The sequence below is a fragment of the Lissotriton vulgaris genome, chromosome 9 (assembly GCF_964263255.1).
Source record: "Lissotriton vulgaris chromosome 9, aLisVul1.2, whole genome shotgun sequence".
Lineage (NCBI taxonomy): Eukaryota > Metazoa > Chordata > Amphibia > Caudata > Salamandridae > Lissotriton > Lissotriton vulgaris.
Genome location: NC_141697.1, coordinates 417206196 through 417223027, shown reverse-complemented (window position 1 = coordinate 417223027; position 16832 = coordinate 417206196). Strand labels below are relative to the sequence as shown.

Genomic DNA, 16832 nt, shown 5'->3' with positions numbered 1-16832 from the left:
AATTAATAAGACACATACTTACATTTTCCTTTCCCTAAATATAGATGACATTTCAGTGGTTTAGAAGCTGGCAAATTGTCAACAGGTGTCTTCAGTGCTTGCAGCGCTGCTGTTCAACTACTGTGCCACTTGTAAATCCAACAAAGGGACAGGGCCAGCCAAGCTCCCAAGATGTGGCACGGCTCCATCCTCGGATCAGTGCTGGGAGGTTAAGGGGGTGTTGGAGTGGTGGAGACTGTGGAAGCAGCGGTGCCTCCAAGTGAGGGGCTCCCCCGTTCTCCATAATCCCACAGACTCCAGATAGAAGCCAGTTCTGATGACTGCATTTTTTGGAATAGCGGCACGAGGACGGTCATAGCCTAGTCGCTTGTGACTGCAGCATCAGAAAGGGGCTTGAAGAGGTTGTGGTGATGCCAGAGTAACCCTGCTGGAGCCAGAATCTGATGGAGGGACCTTTCAGGGGCACACATAAGAGGGAAAGATATGCCCGGAGATGTACAGGCATTGGCAGGCCGCTGCTTCAACACCTACTCTGAGGTAACTTGCTGGCACCCAAAAGACCTGAAGAGAGATACTGCGCCTGGTAAATGAGGTCGTTCTAGAGGAGAATATGCATTATAAAGAGCTGCACTGAAAGTTTCCCACATTCCAAACAAGAGTTGCTACGGTTCTGGGCAGATAGGAGTAGAAGAGAGAAAAGCATGTGCAAATAGTTGACCAAAGCAGGTGTCCTATAGAGAGATTTGTCATTGTAGGGATCCAAGAACCACATCTACCCTGACTGCAATGACCTACAATGCAGGTGAGGCTTGCAGAACATTAAACAAGACCTGATCTCCCTGTGAATATAGGTTCCCTAATGGTTTCCTGTTAGGTTGCGGATTAAGGATGATGGAAATAAATTTGTGTCCTCCAATCTCAAGCCTGAATAGGACTTTCTAAATGAGACTTTCTAAAAACAGAGGGAGTGCAGAGGTCACCACTGAATAATTGGGAAGCAGTAATGTTATGTTGTTGAGATGGTTCAGTCCACAAGCTATGTTTACCCTAAATAAGCTAGTAAAAACACTGACTATTGAGAGGACTCACATATTATTGAAATATATGTCGGAATTTAGGTGTGGGTACTTCTGGGAAATTTTCTGTGTTCTTTGCTTTGCTTCTTTTTGGTTCTCACCTCTCCTTCCTTCATCCAGAGAGACTTTCAGGGCTGAAGCATTAGTTCCATGGCACACTGTTGAGTAGATATATACCCAAACGTTCCTCGCAGGTTTCAGTGGGGATACAGGCACTTATAATTATTGTCAATATAACTTACAAAATGGCTTGATGCTGTAAACTTCTGTGCTATGCCTATAAAAAAAATATCCAAACCATATTCCAAGTCAAATTTACTGTGTTCGACCTCAAAAGATTGGCAACGCGGTTGAAAGAAACACGAGATGTATATTACTTAAATCTTGCTCCTGCAACTAGATATTCTCATTTTAGTGTTTGGGCTCACTTCAACATTTACTTAGTTCCAGTAAATACAATTGAATAACACACTTAAATATATAATTTTATTTTAACTTAAAACCATTACAATAGATACTAACATTAAGATTTCATATACCAAGCTTTTCCAATAAATGATAAAAACAAAGGGCAGAGTGTGAAACAGCAGCAGACTTTCATGAACAGGACTTAAATGCGAGAGCCAATGCAAGCCCTTTTAAAGCGAACGCATAGTTTTGCCCATTAGGCCTTAAATAAATACATACAAACTCAAGGTCCGCAACACACCGCTATCCCCATGAAGCTATAAAACTGACATTTCATAAACGAGATCCACAGTAAAAAGAGTTTAAAAAGTAGCATTGATGCAGGTGGGAGTCTCAGCAGGGTTGGGATTGAGCAAAAGTTAAGAGTTCTTTACATGCTGGGAAAACCTCAGATGGGCACAGTGACCAGGCTTCCCAAAGACACTATCAACTGGCCGTTCCTTTGAGTCAAACCCGCTGCTCTTAGAACCTTCAACTGCACAAGTTAGCCTCCGTGTGTTGTGGAACAGACGGTCCGTCATATGAGATGTTTAAAGTTAAGGTTGATGCCACACCCTGGATTGTGACCTCCCGGCTTAGTTTATTAATCGCTAGGGCTTCAGACCCGACCAGCAAAATGTTCAAAGTGGTGTTGTCAGGATTAAGGGCTTGTACCACCTGGCTAGGTGTTTCAGAAATGGCAGCCCCCTAGCCTAAGAGCCATAAACAATCGTTTTTTATATTTTGAGAACGTGAAGGCCAAATAAGGTTGTCCATGCCTCAGCTGGAAAGAGCTGAGACTGCCCAAGAGTGCCTATGCATCGCCAGAATGTCCAGGGCTAGATTTGGACTGAAAGGGTATCTTTCCAGTACAAAGCCTATGCTAGCCATATCACACACACCTTTGCCTCATTGGGCAAAAAGGTCTTCGTGCTGCTAGGAAGCCTGTTGCTCACCAGCACTAGGGAAGGAGAAACACCGTCACATCTCAGTAGGTATGGCTCTGCAATGCACTCTCTCTCCCTAGCGAAAAACAGCATAGCACCTTTGATTGCTGCACTGATTTGTGCTATTTTTTTTAAGTAAATGTGGCCTTGAGTTTCAGTGAGTCACTGAAAATTAAGTGAGTTATAGAAAAAGTCACTGCAAGTGACTGAATGAGAGTGGATGATAATAAATAAGCTTGAAGGAGTGCTAGAGAGTGTAAGGGAGCATGTTAAACATTTTTTTAAATTATTTATTGAGCGCTTGAATACCCATGAGCAAGAATGAATGCGTGGCAGTAAGCGAGGGTAACTGAGTGAGAATGACAATCAAAATGAGTGAGAATGAGTGAGATTGAGTGATGAGAGTAAAAGTGAGTGTAAGTGATGAGTGAGTGATGGTAAAAGTGAAAGAGCATAAGCAAGAATGAGAGAGTAAGATTGCAAGTGAATGAGTGAATTGGAGTTTAGAGTGAGAACATGAGAGTGATTAAGAAAGAGTGAGATTAACAGTGAGTGGAAGAGAATGAGTGAAATGAATGTAGCCATTGTGTTATGTTTGCTTGGGGATTTGTTACCACTGCAAACAGGCCCAATGCCTTGGGAAATACGTAAAACGTACAAAATTGTGACTCAATTTGGAAAGAGAGACTATAAAAGAAAATTTGTAATTTTCAGTTTGTGTTTGGCACCTTGCCTGGAATATGATGCATCAGATTGAGAACAGATCTGTTAGGTTCCCTCTTTAACTTCTTGCTGGGCTTGGGGTTTAAGGTGTGAAACCCTGAATGATTGCGCTTTCATTAGTACATCATGCTAAACATGGAAGCTGCACTTTGGGTCTACAGTTATTTCTCTCTAGTGGTGCTCCCGGTCTCATAGTATGGAGTGGTGATTTACAGTTATTCTGTTTCATGGCATGCTGGCCTCCTCTTTTTCATATGGTTTAACTTAGAGCTTCAGAACTAGGTGTTTTCATAATGAGTATGGAGTATATAAGATCATTATATACCTATTTTGGCTGTGAGGGCTCCCTGGTAGGTTGAGAGCTTGTTTATTATGATTTGATTGCAGTTGTTTCCTTATTTGTTCCATGCTTGTAATGCATATCAGTGGCTGGAATGTTTCAGTCTTGACCATCCTGGTTCCTTGTTGGCTACCTATCCCTTTGGATTCACCGAAATTTTCTCGCAGTGTGGGAAAATTTCACGTGTGCGCAAATCGGACGTCTCCCGGCCGTCAGGCACACACACACCACCCGTGGTATCAGAAGGCCGGGGGCTGTCCGACGCATCCAAAGGGTTAAAGGTCCTGAGGCTTGCACAACTGGTACCAAGTCTGTTGAGATTTGATGTTGTTTTGCTTCACTTTGTTAAACCCTGTTGGGTAAGGAGTCATGGGATTTTACCTCAGTGACGCTTTATAGGAGTCAGCTTTTTGTGGTTTAAACACAAGTTAAATTAGATGCTATACATTATGACGGGTCTTTTTTGATCATGCTATGTTTAGATCTGAGTTCTAGGATCATGTCTAACTTTTGGTTGTTCCTCTTGTGGTCCTTATAAACTCAGGTGAATTAGGTTTTGATCTCTTTGGATATATTGTCCATAGCATTTTATTTACCAGAACTTTTCCATTGTAGTTTCATATCCAGTAGGGTTATTGAACTCACTAGTTTCAATGACACTTTTCTCCAGTTTGGAATACATTTGTCCTTATTTTCACTTAAAGTCTGACTGTAGTTATTTCAGATTTTTCAAGGAGTCTTCGATAGGTGAAATCCTGGTGATTAATTTGGCTTCCTGTTGACTACATTTTATGTTTAGAAGATGGGCTTTAAGACAGAGCTGCACTGTTGGCTATAAATATGTTTTGGATTTCGGAACTTGTATTTTGATCCATGGTTAATCTTTTTCCTTATATATTTCCTGCTGGTTTGGAGCATGGGGTTCAAACGCTTGTTTCTGTCCCTGCTGGACATACACTGTGATGTATCTGTCAATAGTCTTTCAGCTCTATATAGGTACTCTGCTGAGTTATAGTTGTGGATTATCTTTGACAGATCGTGATCCCTCTTTTACCTTTGCTGGGCTTGGAGGCTGAGATAAATAGAAGTGGGGTGAATTAGTCACCTCCTTGCTCTATTTGCCAGGCATGGATGAGGGTGTCCTAAGTCATACCATTGTTGATTCCTAAGTATTCCCTGTCATTCTGGGAATTTAAAGTGTAATTTTTGGTTCCCTTTTTATGAAACTGCATGGGTTAAGGAATGAGGTTATATGAACAAGTAGACATTTTAGTCACCTAAGTAATTCTATTTTGGATAATGTGGCTCTCCAACATGTGTGAATGTCTGTGGGCAGTATGGGAATTTGCAGATTAATTTTGGCTCATCATGTACCCTCTTTTGCACCTGGCATTGGGATTTGAAGTGTTAGAACCTGATCACCTTGGCCTCGGCTGGAACTGCAGGAGTGTCAACAGAGGTGAAAGTTTGACCAGTATAAATTTATGCTTGTCGCCTTTTTAGGCTGCTTAATAGCCTTGAGGGGTTAGGACCTGGCCACATAACTCTCACTAGTGTTTCCAGTTGGGCATTTAAGGTAGGGAATTTGCTGATATTTGTTTTGGTGCATTATTGTGGTTTCCTCTTTAGCTCATGTCTCGGCCTTAGCTTAAGGTGCATTACATTTGTATTTGCAGCTGAGCCTGGAAGGTCGGTCAACATTTGTTTTGTGGCTTTACTCTGGTTCCTTATTAGTCTCCTTGCTGGGCTTGGGACTGAAGGTGTTAGAACCAGGTTGCTTTGGCTTCCACTAGTACTTTCAGCTTGGGTACGGAAGGTGGAGGGTTGGTCACTATTTGTTTTGGTGGGTTATTTTGCTTCCCTCCTATGTCCCTTGCTAAGCTTGGGGCTAGAGGTTCGAACTGGCTCACTTAAAGATTTCTCTTGCCGTTCTCTTGGAATGTTGAGTTTTGTTTTTTTGTAAGAGCACTACTGAGAAGATTGATAGGCATAACGGAGGAGAGTGACAGTGACCAAAGTTGCCTTTAGGTTGTTCGTCTCTTTCAGAGGCAGTGGGAAGGTGGAGTAGTTGCTTCACACACTTCTAGTTCATTATGCAGGGAATAATCAATTGCAGGGCAGTGCTATAGTTCCCTTGGAATGCTTTGGCTCCTTGACCAATGGATTCTGGTCCACTGTCTTTCTTGGTCTCTAATTTCAGGTTGTCACGAGTTGATTGCCCAGAGCTCTGCTTCCATTTTAGGTCAGACGGTTGTTTTTTCTGATTTATACTCAAGCAGGTTAAGCCTTAAGTCCGGAAATGCTGGTTAGTTTCTTTATGGTTTTAATCATTCAGAGATTTCTGAGGGCCTGATTATGAGTTTGGATGTGTGGCGCTGGGTCCGCCCTTATGCCGCATCGCCAAACTCGTGGTCGGGCAGCCCACTAGATTATGAGTGTCTCTCATATCTGGCAAGCTTTTTTTAGATGTAGTAGATATCAAAGGAGAATGAATCACATGTCCTGTGTATTACTAGGGTCTCGGGTTCTCATAGTTTGGAGACCCTCATTTACATTTAACATCCGGTGCAGTATATCTTAGTTCTCCGCACTATTAGTTACGCGAAATGCATCACCATTGGGTCTTTTTCATTAACTTGAGTGTTCAGTTCTCCAAGTGATATACTTTCCTCCACTAGAAGGGAGACCATCTGGTTTGTCCAACATTTGTGATTAGAAAGTGCGAGAGCATGTTTGGAGTTTGGTTAAAATTACCTCCTGTCCTCAGTACGGTCTTTAATTTCTCAAGGACAGGGTAAGATTAAAAGAGTAAATGGTGCTTGGTGGAGGAGTTACTGTTCCACCCCACCTAGTAACGGTTGTGACTGGTCGATATGTTTTGGCCCTTTGGTGCCCCTACTCTTTTGATGATGTTTTCTGCTGGTTAGACGTCTAAGTCACACGTAATACAGGTTTTGATATAAGTGTAGAAGGTTAGATGGCTTCTTGCATGATGTAATCCTGACTCTTCAAAAACCCTTGTCTTCATTGGTTGTCCCTCCCTTTCCTCATTCTACTCTAAGTTGCAAGGGCATTTGGGAGAAATGTGTCCCAAAGAGTAACGCTCCTGACATTTGGGGATTTATCACTGTATTCCTGAATGTATTTTTGGGGGGGCATTGTCTCAAGAGGTTTATGTAGAAGAGGAATCCTAAAGGATTAGACTGAGAGTGCAGACTAATTAGCGAAAGACATCAACAAGTAGCCAAAATGGTTGGCATTTTAGGTTTCTCCGAGTTAAAGGGGGTTGCGTCTCTATCAGCAAATATTCCATGTGTCACAGTGAAATTTTTTAAAAAGATGACTAGGTCAATCAAATTCACGGCTGGAAAGCAGAGGTCTTTAAACGGCATCACATTGTTAGGAGTTGTTTTGGTGAATGTTGTTGAAAGCTGTGCTCTTTACATCAAGGACCATAAATAGCGATACTTCCTTGACCTGAAAGCAACAGAGGGTTTTGACAACCAGACAGAAATGGAGATTGCTATATGTTCAAGTGTCCACTCATGCCACAATGCTGTACTCGTTGATATTTTACTTTTATTGATTTAAACTGAAATGTAATCAGTAATAAACAGTGCTCTGAAGATTGACAAGTGCAATGTAGAAGTCAGTCAAGTAGACTAGAACACTATGATGAACAATGCATAACAGGTCAGATATATAACAAAACACCACCACTTTGTTAGTTCTAGTGTAGTATTATTAAAATAGAAGAGGTTCTGGTTTAGATGAGAAGAGAATCATCAGATTTCAGATAACGTAAAGTCAGGACCTCAATTTTTACATTTAAGCACAATATGTTTTCATTCATCTAGCAACATATGTGCTAAAGAAGAGTGAGAGAAATGAAAATATTTTACAAGAAAAGGTTAGTATAGGGGCTGCCAATATGAAGGTAAAATGTGCGACATAGTGCCAAAATACCAGCAACTGGTTGGATTTTGTTAAATTTTGCAAGATGACAAACATAGGTCATAGCATACATGGATTCATCGGTTTAGGAGGTAGGAGCTGAAACACATGGAGCAATTGCCAGTGGCATTTCCGCCTGTGTCAAAACTCAAGCAGGCATCTAGCTTTGCAACAGGACTAGTAGTACGAATGCTAGGTGTGCCACAATCCCACGAGTGGAAGTGGTACAGAAGCAGAAGCAGAGAATTGGAAATCAAGCTTAGGAGTGTGCCCTCAATTATTTCTTCATTTTTCTTATGTGAAAGTAGTGTAGAATCTCATTACACACTGATGTGAATGGACAAAGGAGGGATGGTGTCTTGAAATCATATGTTGTACTGAACAACCCTCTGAGTCTGTACAAATATTTGTAAACCTTGCCTGGATATGGTTATCAGTACTATCGACTGCAGTGGAGTGGAATCCTTCTAGATATAAACCTTTTTAAAAGAAGTGACAGGGTGAATGACTTGTGTTAAAGGTGTCAAAAAACAGACAAATGTAATGGACTGGAAATAAGAGTTTCTGTCTTGGGAACAGAAAAACCTTCATAGTTCAAATGGGTGCAATTTTGCTCCAGGGCAGACTACTTGATCCTTCTCAAATACATTTTGTGTCCTCTTAAAATAGAGAGTCAGTGTTAGAAAAGGGATCTCCGGCTGGCCAGGGCTCAAGCCAAAGTCAGTCAGAGACCACCACTCCTAAGTCTGGGCATGGGAGTTACACGCCAAGATAACCCCTGCTCACCCTCTAGTTAACGTGGCGCGAGCAGCAAGGCTAAACTTGGAGGCGGAATGAGTTAAGTATTTGCGCACGCACCCCAGCAACAACACCCAAGGCCCACCACAAAGGAAACTCCACACAAGGTTATATAAAAAATAGCCTTTGTATTATAATAAAAACACATTAGATAACACACGCAAACTTTACAATGTGCCAGAGGCACGGGCAGAATTTACAAGGGAATTATGTACAGGACAGGGCCACATGGACCACTGTCAGGGGTAGGCACTTGTTAGAAATAATACTTGTAGGTATACACTTAGCACATAAACATATAATGATTAGCACCAAAATAGTACATGTAGCACACAACCAGTAATCACTGGAGAAGAGTAAATACCTCCTACGCAACCCTAAAACACTGTAGGAAAATCACGCAGGGAACTAGGACCTTATCATCAGGACCTAAGGAAGGAATACCAACACCTAAGCAGGTCACTTTTAGCAAAGGGAAGGAAAACCTAAACAATCACCTAAGCAGGTCAGCAAAGGAGATAAAACATAAAATGGGACGTCAACAATCCTCTAAGCAGGTCACTCTTAGCAAAGGGGATAAACATAAAATGGGACATCAACAATTGCACGTGAGGCATTAAACACATTCAGAGGTGCAGGTTAGAACTTTTGCGCAAGAATCACATACATCAGTAACTTACAATGCGCAGGGTGCATGTAGCACAACACTAGAACTTGTCCCTCAGGCCAACTGGCCTCGCAAGGGGCTGAAATGCCCTGAGTCTCAATGTCAGGGGGTCTGCGCAGGCAGCACAAACCACAAGCCTAAACGTAGCAGTTGCCCACAAAGTGCTGGGCAACTGGTGCAGGGAAAGTTAGGGCAACGTTGGAGCCTCGTGGGCTCAAGAACACAGGTGACTGGCACCTAAGAGCTTCAGCGCTCTAAACAATGAAATGCCCCCAGAGCCTCTCTCAGGGCTCTAAATCAATGTGTGGGCCGGAGCCTCGCTGGGCTCAAAGAACAGCTGGCTCCTCAGAGCCTCGGGGCTCTGCAATACTCATGCTCCTCGAGCCTCTGTGGGCTCGCAAACTCGTGGGGGCGGGGAGCCTTTCGGGGCTCAAAATGCACAGATTGCCCCCAACGGGGCCGCTCGACGAACAAAGGACCCTGTCCCCGCACTCACCGGTACCTCGCTGGTGCTGCGGGGGCAGGAACACTGCCGGCTCTCCTCGCGCAGCTCCTCTCTCCTCACGGGGAGCCTCGGGCACGGCCGGCTGCCTCTCTTCCTTGCTGCTCGGCTCCGGGGGCGGGACTTCCGGTTCGCCTCTCCCGGGCCGCACAGCAATTGGCTGGGCACACGAGCACTTCCGGGTCGTCGCAGGCAGCGTGGCGGCCCGGCAGGGGCAACACACACTCCTGGGCTGCGGCGGTGATCTCGGGGCAATGCCGGGTGGGCACCGGCTTCGAAATAAATAAACACAACGGGGCAATGCCGGGTGGGCACCGGCCTTCGAATAAAAGGCAATGCGAGGTGGGTACTCGCTCTGCCGAAAATCGGCAAAACAGAACGGGCAGATGCCGGGTGGGCACCGGCGACACACAAAGCGCTCCTAAGCGCTGGCAATGAAGGACAGGTGCTCCAAAGCGCCACAGGACAAAAATAAAGCGCTCACAGCGCTAGGAGCCAAATAAAGCGCTCTCAAGCGCTAGGCAAGGGATTCCAGCGCTCCCCAGCGCTGAAGGGCAGAGAGCAGCGCTCTCTCAGCACAAAGTCAAGCACAAAGTCTCTTAGGCAGGCAGGGGGGGCAAGGCAGGGCCAGAGCCAGCTCACTGGGTCTCCAGGCAGGGAGACAATCCAAGTGGCGGTTCTCCTGGCCCCAGCAGCAGCAGCAGCCCCCTCTGGCAAGGGTCCACAAGAAGAACCAAGGACAAATTGTATGGGGACACAGCCCCTTCTTATACTGTAAAATCCCTTTGTCTGTAGGTGCAGGGTGGGGGAAAACCAGTCGCAGCTGGTTTTGAAGTACCCTTGATACCTCAACCACCCATTTCATTCACTGGCAGGGCTAGGGACATCAGTCGCACTACAGGGGGTGGAGCCAGCATTGTGTGGGGAAAATCCAGGCCCATCAGGGACCAGGTGCACTCCTCCCAAGCCATCAACATGCTAATCTCACACTCACCACCGGGCAGACCCATCCAGCCTTCCTGGAGCCAGGCTCACCAGCCAGCTCCAGCCAATCACACGGCAGGCATATTTTACATTAATATGCCAAGTCCTAGAAATGGCATTTCTACACATGACACACACATGCCACATACACCATTGCGAAGCATTCATTCTCACGAGCTCGCACATACCAAATTCGAGCATGCACTCCCCACGCATCAGGAACTACTAGGGACACAGACATTCCCCATGCATTCCTATGGGAGAGCAGGCCAGCCTAACTACATGCACGCACTTTACTCTGGGACACAGGGAAAAAGTGCGCACAGACCAGAAAATCATCCACATAGATCACAGATCTAAAGCAAAAAGATTAGGGGTGAACCTGCCTTAAGGGCCAAGTCCAACATAACCCCCTTCCAGCCAAAACGCAGGGCAGACCAATCACCACCGTGATGGACTTCCCTGCTTGGGGCGATAAAACACGGACGCGGGCCCGCAACTGCAGGGACACCCTCCTGTTTTACGCCACGGTGAACCCCTGGGGTTCTTTCTAAAACTATGGTAGGGACTAACTGGACTACCCCACTGGTACTCTCCAGCTGCCCTCGGCCAGGACCAGGCCCTAGGCCACCCAGGTGCCACTGGATCCTGCCTACTCACAAAATGGGGGGTAGTAACCCCTGGCACATAACAGCCATTCTCCACTCTTCCTGTCTGCAAGACAGGGCTAGACTGCCACTGGTTCTCCAGCCTAGGGTCTACAACCTTAGGTGAACCAGGAGTCTCAGGGAAGGCTCTCCTCCCCTTACCTCTTCTCCTAGGGTTCCTCCTCCTCATGCGAGGGGTACCATCTAAACAACTTTCTCCCAACCTAGGGTTTAACCCCTCAGGTGGTACCGGGGTCAGTGGTGGGCTTTCCCACCCTCTGCACCCCCTTCCAGAGTCCTGCTCCCTCCCAACCGGGGCGGTACCTCTGGAGAAAGAACTGGTCAGGACACTGATTACAGTATTCCCACCCTTCAGGTCAGGCAAACCCTGAACCTGGACCTCCAACCTCCGGTTTAGAACCTTTGGTGGAACCACTGCCTGGCACTCCAGGACTTCTGGGGACTCACATCCTATCCCCTCACCACTCTTTTCACTGGACTTCTGTACTCTCCCTACTGGAGCAGTACTGCCAGACTCTACAACTGTAGGAAGGGGGAGGCTCTAGTTGGCGCAGTGCAACACTAGCGACAAGCAGGGACTCTCTCTTCCTCGTCAGGGCTGAGGGTTACCTTCCAGACAACCTCTGCTTACCCTCTAGGTAGTGTGGCTTAAGCAGTCGTAGGCTAATCTTTGGGGCACATAGGGTTAAACACTTGCAACAGTACACCTTTACAACCAACCCACCACACAACGAGACCAGACTGTATTCTGTAAAAATATATATCTTTATATAGATTTTAAGCAGGCTTGCGAATACAGTCAATACTTTATGAAAACGGTTGCAGATTACTCAATTCGGGTTACCACAGTTCTTATGCAGTTCTCTTGAGGCCCGTAGGCCGGTGTTACTCAAAGTTCTTGTGGAGCCGGCGGCTTCCAGGGGATCTGTCCCACGTCGCGTTGCCTTCCCGGGGTCGCTGATCGTTGCGGCTCTTCAGCCGAGCAGGTCACGGGTCATCCGGGGCAGCGGTGTTCTGTGGCGGCAGGGTCCTCTCCTCGTCGTCCGCTCCGACCCTGGAGGTGGCGGCTGTGCGGTGGTGACAAGTGGCAGTACGGTCCCCAAGTGCAGGACGTACCCAGCCAAATGTCGGTGCAGCTGTGGGCTCACAGCCGGGCTGTCGGGCAGACTACCGACCTTGCGGATTCTCGTAGGGCAACTGTCCGTCTTTGCAGGTGAGTGGCTGCTCGTTATGCAGTCACCTCGGGAGCTCGGACCGGACGGGTCCTCCTTTGCTTTGCTCTCGGGCTCCCGGTGCAGTTGCGGTCAGGGTGTTCGGGCCAGTGGCGGCTGGTCCTTACTTTGCTTCCGCTGTTGCTTTGGGCCCCGGTCACGGTGGTCGGGAGGTCGTTGTCTTGGAGGAGATTCCTCCGTCGGTGCTGCGGCGATGGTCAGCACCCGCAGTCGCTTTCTTCCAAGGGGGTAGCGTCCACTGGTCCTGGGACGCTGGTCAGGGGGCAAGTTCAGTTGCAAGCCCTTGGAGATCTCTTTAGCAGAGTTTGGCACAAGTAGAGCAAAAGTCTTTTCGTAGTCTTTTTGTCTTCCTCTCCTTCAGCAGCAAGGCACCAGACACAGGCAAGAGTCAGCACCCTTCCTTGTCTCTCACGGTCCTTCTCGTAGGGCAGAGTCCTTCTGTGGCCCAAACCGGATCTAATTTTCAAGGAGCAGGGCTCCTTCTTTTATAGGCCAATTCTTTTGTTCTCGCAGGCCAGGGGGGCCTTTGCATAGCCACTCTCAGTTCTGGAGTACCCCGGCGGGTGTACTCCGGCCTCTCCTTTCAGTGTGAGGGGCAGGCGCATCAGACGCCCCACAGGAGGTGGAGCCAGCATTGTCCGGACAGGGGTGGCCAGAGTACCTTGTTGATGGGGGCTTCGCCCTTCCTGGGCCAGGTGCCGGCAGAGTCATCCGCCGCTCCCCAGGAGGGTGGAGCCAGCATTGTGGTGGCCGAGCACAGTGACAGTTCGAGTCAAGAGGCACTCCTACCTCCCACTAAGGTGTAATCTGCGCATTCACCACCTGTCATCCCTCCAGCCCTGTCACTCACACATCCCAGACAGTCAGATACACATACCAGCAGAGGCGGCTGAAATGGTTAAGCAAGCAAAGGCTAACTTTCTAAAAGTAGCATTTGCAAACCCAGGATATTAAAATAAACTTGACTACAAGAAATATCTTATCATCCTGAGTTCAGGCATACTAAACATGACTCGCTACCATGCTCCTTGAGCCTGCGGGGATTATAGGGTGTAATAATCCTCGCAGCTCAGTCTGGCCTAATGGAACAGGTAGCCTTCAATAGTGAAATACGGTCTTCGTTGTAAGTCACTACTAGGACATGCCACGCTCATCAGGCTTGTCCTACCTTGCACCTACAACGCACCCTGCCCGCAGGCCTACCATAGGGGTGACTAATATGTAGTCAAGGGAAGGGTCGGTGCTGGCAAGTGGGGACACCTGCCCAGCTAGCGTGACAGTACGAGACCGCACGCGGGTTCTGCGGTCGCAGTTCCCAGACACATCTTTACGGCTGCTTCGGTGGGTGGCGCAACCAGCGCTGCAGGCCCACCAGCAGTATTGGCATCTACAAGCCCCGGCACTCTCTCGTGCACGTTACTAGGGACTAACAGTAAATCCAATGCACCAATCATGGATACCAATCGTATGTACAATTTACAGTAGGGAGCACTTGCACTGCGGCACGGATCAGCCGTGGCGCAGTGCCCTGAGTATCGGAAAACCAGCAAAACATCGGAGGCACATCAGCAAAAAGTGGAAGGGAGACTCACGCCAAGGTGCCAGGTCTAACATGTGTCCCCTCCAGCTGAAATGTGGGGGGAACTACCCTTCCCCAGGGAGTTCCACATCACTAAGGCGGAAAAATCTGGACAGACCGTCAGCGTTGGCGTGATCGGTGCCCGGGCGGTGTTCCACCGTAAAGTCCATACTCTGTAGAGAAATGGACCACCTCAACAGTTTCGGGTTCTCACCCCTCATTTGCATCAACCATCTGAGGGGCCTGTGGTCCGTCTGAACTCGGAAGTGAGACCCAAACAAGTAGGGTCTTAGCTTCTTCAGCGCCCAGACCACAGCAAATGCTTCACGCTCTATTGCACTCCACCTACTTTCCCGTGGAAGTAACCTCCTACTTATGAAGGCTACGGGTTGGTCAAAGCCCTCCTCAGTCATCTGTGAAAGAACGGCCCCTACACCATGCTCTGAAGCGTCTGTTTGCACTATGAATTCCTTGGAGAAATCAGGAGCCAGGAGCACGGGCGCCGTGCACATGGCAGTCTTCAGGGTGTCAAAAGCCTTCTGACAGGTGTCAGTCCAAATCACATTCCTGGGCTGCTTCTTCGAAGTCAGCTCTGTCAAGGGGGTCACGATCGTGCCATAGCCCTTGACAAACCTCCTGTAATACCCAGTGAGCCCCAGGAAGGCTCTCACTGCAGTCTGGGTCTTGGGGGGTTCCCAAGCCAGGATGGTTTCGATTTTGGGCTGCAAGGGGGCTACCTTGCCACTCCCAACTTGGTGTCCCAAGTACACCACTGAACCCTGCCCAATCTGGCACTTGCTTGCCTTGATTGTGAGGCCTGCTCTGCGCAGGGCCATCAACACTTCCCAGAGGTGTCGCAGGTGTTCGGGCCAGGTACCGCTGAACACTGCGATGTCATCCAGGTAGGCGGCACTGAACTCGTCCAGTCCAGCCAACACCTGGTTGACCAATCTCTGAAAGGTGGCAGGGGCATTCTTCATCCCAAATGGCATAACCCGGAACTGGAAATGCCCATCTGGTGTTGAGAATGCCGACCTCTCTTTTGCCCCATCGGTCAAGGCGATCTGCCAGTACCCAGACGTTAAATCAAACGTGCTGAGGAACCGGGCAGCCCCTAGCCGATCAATGAGCTCGTCAGCTCTGGGGATGGGGTGCGCGTCAGTCCTCGTGACTGAATTGAGTCCTCTGTAGTCCACACAGAACCGGAGTTCGGGTGTGGCTCCCGGCGCAGCAGCCTTCGGAACCAAGACCACGGGGCTGGACCAAGGACTGCTGGAAGACTCAACCACCCCGAGGGCAAGCATCTTGGAGACCTCCTCCTTGATGCAGGCCCGCACCCTGTCAGTTACCCTGTAAGCCTTATGCTTCACAGGTAAGCTGTCTCCAGTGTCCACATCATGGACGCACCAATCTGTGACACTCGGAACCAGGGAGAACAGGTCTGGAAACTGCCCCAGCAACTGGCGGCAGTCCTCCTGTTGTTCGGCGGTCAGGGTGGGTGAGAGGTTAACTCCATCCACTGACCCGTCCTTCTCACAGGCCACCAAGAGGTCAGGAAGAGGCTCCGACTCCTCCTCCATTCCGTCATCGGTTGACAACAGCATGCCCACTTCGGACCTTCGCAAGTGGGGCTTGAGGCGGTTGACATGTAGGACCCGCAAAGGGTTCCTGGGCGTCTTCATGTCCACCAAGTATGTCACGGGGCTCTTGCGCTCCACAACCTCAAATGGTCCTGTCCACTTATCCTGAAGGGCACAGGGCTCCACTGGGGCCAAGACATACACCTCCTGTCCAGGCTGAAGCTCGACCAGAGTGGCATTCTGATCGTACCACCGCTTCATTTCCTCCTGGCTCGCTTCCAGATTTGCCTCGGCAAGTTGTCTGAAGCGCCTGGTTTGGTTTCTGAAGGCCAGCATGTAGCTATATACATTCTGGGGAGGTTTCCTGGGAGATTGCTCCCAGCCTTCCTTTACCAAACTCAGTGGTCCTCTCACGGGGTGGCCGTACAGCAGTTCAAAGGGGCTGAACCCTAGGGACTTCTGTGGTACCTCGCGATATGCAAAAAGCAGGCATGGCAAGAGGACGTCCCACTTACGCCTCATCGGACCTTCTAGGCCCATGATCATGCCTTTGAGGGTTCGGTTGAATCTTTCAACCAACCCGTTACCTTGGGGATGGTAGGGTGTGGTGAACTTGTACGTTACGCCACACTCCTGCCAAAGGGACTTCATATATTTCGATATGAAATTGGTCCCCCTGTCGCTCACCACCTCTAGAGGGAATCCTACTCGTGAGAAAATTCCCATCAGTGCACGCCCCACCACGGGAGCCGTCACTGTCCTCAGAGGGATGGCTTCAGGGTACCGGGTGGCATGGTCCACCAAGACCAGGATGAACCTGTTGCCCATGGCTGTCTTGGGGTCCAGAGGCCCAACGATGTCAATACCCACTCGCTGGAATGGCGTACCGACCACAGGGAAGGGTTGGAGGGGAGCCTTGTTCTTCCCTCCCGTCTTCCCACTTGCCTGGCAAGTCGGACAGGTTCTGCAATAAGCGTCTGAGCTTTTATGCATTTGGGGCCAGTAGAAGTGGGTGACAAGCCTGTCATAGGTCTTGTCCATCCCCAAATGTCCTGCTAAAGGCACATCATGAGCCAGACCCAGTAGGAAGGCTCTGAACTTCTGGGGTACCACCAGCACACGGGCTGACCCAGGTTCAGCAGCCTTAGGCTCCGAATACAGGAGGTCGTTCTCCCAGTACACGTAATGTGTTTTGGCCTGAACACCATTGGCCTGGTCTGCAGCCTGCTGCCGCATACCCATGAGAGAAGGGCATTCTTTCTGCTCCCTGCAGAATTCCTCCCTGGAGGGTCCTCCTTCTTGCTGCCAATGGGTCAGCTCAGGCAGGTCCCCCAG

At 48.6% G+C, this 16832-nt stretch overlaps 1 protein-coding gene across 2 annotated transcripts in view; it reads right to left on the bottom strand.

The window, feature by feature from the left end:
- Positions 1–16832, bottom strand: part of TECPR2 (tectonin beta-propeller repeat containing 2) — a 626110-nt gene that overhangs the window by 200643 nt on the left and 408635 nt on the right. The gene's annotated exons all lie outside the window — the stretch shown is intronic.